This window comes from Dipodomys merriami, unplaced genomic scaffold, assembly GCF_024711535.1.
Source record: "Dipodomys merriami isolate MVZ:Mamm:240054 unplaced genomic scaffold, mDipMer1.0.p SCAF_3, whole genome shotgun sequence".
NCBI classification, from domain to species: domain Eukaryota; kingdom Metazoa; phylum Chordata; class Mammalia; order Rodentia; family Heteromyidae; genus Dipodomys; species Dipodomys merriami.
This window is the reverse complement of record NW_027204492.1, coordinates 88160347-88166346: the sequence shown is the minus strand read 5'-3', so window position 1 is coordinate 88166346 and position 6000 is coordinate 88160347.

Below are 6000 nucleotides of genomic sequence, written 5' to 3'. Positions count from 1 at the left end.
TAAACCATGATCCTCAGCTCAGCCTCTTCAATAGCTAGAATTATAGGCATGGACCCTGGCACCTGGCCGTTTCACTCACTTTTGCCAAGGACCAACCTCAGATCATGATCTATCTACCTATGCCTCTTATGTAGCTGAGATTACTGGCTTGTTAACATGGAGTTTCACTAACATTTTGTCCAGGCTGGCCTTAAACTGAAATTCTTCTTATCGCTACCTCCTGAGTAGCTGGGATTACAGGTGTAAGCCACTGTGCCTTGCCAGGAGTCAGGATTTACATCAAGGTCTGTGACTGCCCAGCTTGCACATTTTCCATCCTACCTTACGAATGTCCAAATCTGAGACAGATAGGAACATGCTATAGGTATTTATGTCTGCCTGGCAAGCCAGAGACTATGCTCTTGCATCAACTTGCATATCATCTTTCATAGAAGTTTTCTGTCTGTGTGAATGTTTTATTGTTATTATTATTGTTCTGATTCTGGATAAAAGTGTCTTTAGAATGTCAAATCATGCATGACTCATTTCCTGATATATGCTGTCACAATGATTTCTTTTATGAAAATATTGAATGCAGCCTCTGGAAATAAAGTCTTTCTACTTATGCACTGTAGGATAATGCTTAAGCTTAAAAAAAAAGAAGAAAAGGTGACCTTATTAACCCAGTTCCTTCCACACAAAATTCCCACAAGCTGTCAGCATCCCACAGGATTCTACCCACGTAGCAAATCCAAGTGCAATACTTTGAACAAAGACATCTAACTCAATAACATCCCAGGCAGCTATTAAAACTACCTTCCGGGTACAGCACTTACTTGACCGGCTCTGTAATTAGGTGTAAAGCTGTAAAAGTCTCCTAGGCTTTCTTTCTTTCTTTTTTTGTAGTACTGGAGATTGAACTCAGGGCCTCACATTTGCTAGGCAGGTACTCTACCACTAGAGACCAACTCCTCCCCTCCTTTTTGCACTAGTTATTTTAAGAAAGGGTCTTGATTTACATCCTAGACAGCTTGGACATTGATCCTTCTACTTGTACTTCCCTATGCTGCTGGTAATGACAGGTGTGTGCCACAGTGTCCAGCCACTGAGACGGTGTCTCCTGAACTTTTATGCCTAGACTGACCTTGAACTATAAGTGTCTGATCTTGAAATATAAGTCCAAGTAGCTGGGATTATAGGCTTGAGCCACTGTGCCTGGTGCTGTAAACATCTTCTAGTGGATGGGAGGAGAAATGTAAAGTTAGTGTAGCAAGATCACAGGGAGTTAACCTGTCCACGGTTTGACTTAGGAGATAAAGTAGGTAGACAGAAATGGCACACAAATGCTGACACCTACTCAGGTACACCTACGATAGATATCCCGGGAAAATGCCAACAACAATTTCCTACTAGCTCAGAAGCAGGGATAGCCTTTCTTTCTTCATGCTAAGCACCTAGTGATTAGAGTTCTCATTTAAGATGAAACCAATTTGCCATTCTGGATCAAAAAATAAAAACTATTCTTATCTCGAATAGTAATCATTCATGCATGCTTGTGTTGACTTTTAGAACCATGCCAAATGTGATGTAACTGATGAAACCTTTCAGGATCTCAACCACATCTACCCTCTTTCAGCACATGGTATCTAAACTCCCATTGGCATTTTCTATAAGCTTCTTGGATTTTTATTCATCTTAGGATTCATTTATAGGATTGTAGACTCATCATCAATGGGGGCTACATTAATAAATAATCTATAATTCCATATGTTTCTGCTACATTGACATTTGATGTTGTGCTTTGCTTATTGGAAGTATGGCTGGGGATGCTAAGACAATGCCTAATAATGGGTATTTAGATGTCAGATTAATGAAAGGAAGAAGGTGGGACCGATAGCTCAGCATCAATGGAGTTCATCATTACCACTCTTTTTTTGAACATTTATTATCTTTAAGTGGTTGTATTAAGGAGTTGCTATTCACGGAAGCAGTTTATGAATACAGTGCATCTTAACCAGTGTCACCCCTTTCACATTCTCACCCATCCCTTTCAACCCACCTTTTCCCCTACTTATCTTAATTTTAGGTTTTGTATTGATATTTTTTGCCTTTTAACAAAGCAGTTTATGTGTACAATGCATCTTGATCTGTTTGGCATCTACTGTTAAGGTTCACAAGTCAACAGTATTGCTTTGCGTAGGAGAGGAAAAATACTGTGCAAATTTTTTCCTAGCTTTTTTGCTGGTGAATTAGAGGTAAGAGTCTTAAGAGCATTCTGCTTCTATCCAGGATCCTTAGTTCTCAGCCTCCTGAATAGTTAGGATTACAGGTGTGAGCCGCCAGTACCTGGCCTAGAATGTGTAATTTTATTTTAGATAAACTACAGTCTCATCCAAGGGAAAAATGAGGGCAACAGACTCAGGACCTCTCGAATGGTTTCTTTGTGTTAAAAACAAGAATGTTATCCATGCATGACAGGAACTCTCCCAGACAGCTAGGCCCATGGGGCATCCTTCACAGATCTCTGAGGTGGAAAGAAATTGTGAAGCTGTTCCTTCTCAGTGGCTTGCTCCCACTTTTCCTTTGATCTATCACACACTAATAGAATCCTGGATTATAGAGCTCAGTTGTTGGATCTTTTGCCCAGGGTGGGCTGTCCTATCTTCCCCATCATCCTCAGTGGTCTTGGCTCTCCATTCAACATACAATCCTACATAGTAACACAGAGACTTTGCCTTTGGGTGATCTCTTCCGCCTTATCTGGTGCTGAACAGTTTTAGCTAAAAGCTTGTTTTCTCCCCAGTATTTGATAATAGAAAGAAACATTTGTAGGAGGAGAAAGTTAGAGAGTGATCAGATAATAGCTAGATAGGTGTGAGCTATAGGGTTCCATAACAGCAGAGTAACTATTGTTAATGGTGATCTATTGTATGTCCTTAAACAACTGGAAGAGACAATTTAGAGCTCTGATCATTAAAAAAAAAATGGGGCTAGGAAGGTGGCTCAGTGGTAGAGTGCTTGCCTTGCATGCATGAGGCCCTGGGTTCAATTCCTCAGTACCACATAAGCAAAAAGAAAAGAGCCGGAAGTGGCGCTGTGGCTCAAGTGGTAGAGTGCTAGCCTTGAGCTGAAGAGCTGAGGGACAGCGCCCAGGCTGAGAGTTCAGGCCCCATGACTGGCAAAATAAACAAATAAATAAAAACATAAATAAATAATAAATAAATAAATAATGGCAAATATTTGAGGAGATGGAAATGCTGATTACCCAAGCCTGATCAATACACATTGTAGCATGTCACCTTGGTACCCCATAGAAAAGTATAATTATTACGTGTCAATTAAAAATTGATCCAGATGCTAGTGGCTCACACTGGTAATCCTATCTACTCTGGACCCTGAGATCTGAGGATTTCAGTTCAAAGCCAGCCCAGACAGGAAAGGCCATGAGATTCTTATTTCCGATTATGCTCCAAGAAGCCAGAAGTAGAGCTGTGGTTCAAGTAGTAGTGCACCAGCCTTGAGCAAAAAGGCTCAGGAACAACACTTTGGTCCTAAGTTCAAGCCCCAGGGCTGACACAAAAATATTAAAGAGTTATGCTTATCATATATGTATAATATCCTTTATTGCATAGTATCTTTCTTGAAATAATATCCTAGAATCCTTATGTATAACAACACTTCCTCAAACCCCCATAGGAGTACAAAAAGACATGTGGAGGTCTTTTTTGAAATCCTATGAGAAAGAAGGGCCTCCAGTAAGTGAGTATAAATAAATGTTTTCCAAACAGGGCACCAGTGGCTCATGCCTGTAATCCTAGCTACTCAGGAGGCTGAGATCAGAGGATCACAGTTCAAAGCCAGTCCGGGCAGAAAAGTCTGAGAGACTCTTATCTCCAATAAACCACTCAGAAAACCGGAAGTGGCACTGTGGCTCTTGTGGTAGAGTGCTAACATTGAGCTGAAGAGCTGAGGGACAGTGCCCAGGCCCAGAGTTCAAGCCCCATGTCCGGCAAAAAATTAAAAATTAAAAATAATAAATGTTCTCCAAACATACTCTCCCTCATGCAATATATTTGCTTTCTTTTTATTACTGGAACATTTTTAATATAGGGAAAATGCAGAAAATAATGTAACAAACACTCAAGTATGAAGACCATATAAGTGAATATTTTTATTTGCTTCCTTTTTTTTTTTTTTTGGCCAGTCCTGGGGCTTGAATTCAGGGCCTGGGTGCTGTCCCTGAGCCTCTTGAAATGCAGCGCCACTTCCAGCTTTTTGAGTAGTTTATTGGAGATAAGAGTCTCAGGGGGACTTTTCTGCCCAGGCTGGCTTTGAACCACAACCTTAGATCTCAACCTCCTGAGCAGCTAGGATTACAGGTGTGAGCTACTGGCACCCAGCTGCTTTTGATTTTTTTAATCCAAGAAAAAAAATCATTATAGATGGAACTGAAGATTTTGTGCTCCTTCTCCAGGGCCACTTACCTCTGTCCTCTCACCATCCAGAGGTTTTATGAGTCTCTTTTTAGCTTGTCTTATAATTTCATTATACATGTAGTCATTGAGTACTTCATGTAAATCGTATACAATAAGTGATTTCATACCAAACATACCATTATACATTGTTTTGTGTGTGAGTCAATACTGGGGCTTGACTTCAGGGCCTGTTGCTCTCACTTGGCTGTTTTGCTCAAGGCTAGTATGCTACACAGCCACAGCTCCTCTTCTGGTTTGTTGCTGGCTAAATAAAGACAAGAGTATCACAGACATTTCTGCCTGGACAGTGATCCTCAGATCTCAGCATCTTGAGTAGCCAGGATTAAAGGAGTGAGCCACTGGTGCCTGGCCAAATTGCTTTTTTTTTTTCATTTCAGAAAATTTCAGAAAATATTTTTGGGAACAGAGTTGGTTTATTCAGTACAGCTGCACAGGACTTTATCATGTATTACAGTTTGATAGACATTAAATTGTTATTTAATATCTATCGTCTTTGGTTTCAACATAGTTCTGCAACATACAGCACAAGAATAGAAGTTTCCCTGGGTTCCATAAAGTGCAATCTCTGGGTATATATATTTTTTCAGCCTTATTAGTAATGCCAAATTGTGCTTCTTATTTATACTTGTATTTTTGGTATTGATTATTCCTAGTTCTCCAGAGATCCATCAACAATTGATACTTTCTGACTTTTTTTATTGGTTGAATAGTTGTGAAATAGAATCTAACTTTAGTCTCTATTTGCATCTTGCTGATTTCTTGAGAGATTGAGGCTTTAAAAATATTGGCTATGAGCTATCTGTGCAGGTCATTTGCCATAATGTTTCTTATTTGATTATTTTTATTCAATAGAAAACCTTTATATATACTGAATACCAATCATGTGATAATTATATATGCAGTGCAAATATATTCTCCCAAGCGACTGTTCAACATCTAATGTCATTTGTGATATATTCTTATTTAAAAAAATAATAAAGTAGGGTTTGAAACCAGGTCCTCACACTTGCTCTCTGGGTGCTCTACCACTTGAACCAAGCTTCTAGCCATGCCTTTCTTTCGTCGGTCATAAGGCTTGAACTCAAGGTCTGGCTGCTGTTCCTGAGCCAGCACTCTACCACTTTTGCTCAAGGTCAGCACTCTACCACTTTGAGCCACAGTGCCACTTCTAGTTTTCTGGTGATTAATTGGAGTGTCAAGGATATTCCTGCCCAGGCCGGTTTTGAATGGCAATCCTCAGATGTCAGCCTCCTGAGTAGATAGGATTATAGGTGTAAGCCACTAGCACCTGGCCCCAGCCATACCTTATTGGTGGTTATTTTGAAAATAGTCTCAGATGTTTCTACCCAGGCTGGCTATGGGACATAATCTTCCAGATCTCATCTGAGTAGATAGGATTACAGTTGTGAGCCACTGGTGCACAGATTGTGATGTAGCTGTATACTAAAAAATTTTAATTTAATGTAGTAAATTTTATCAGTACTTCCTTTTGTGAGGGAGATGTATGCTGAGAGGATGTAGATAT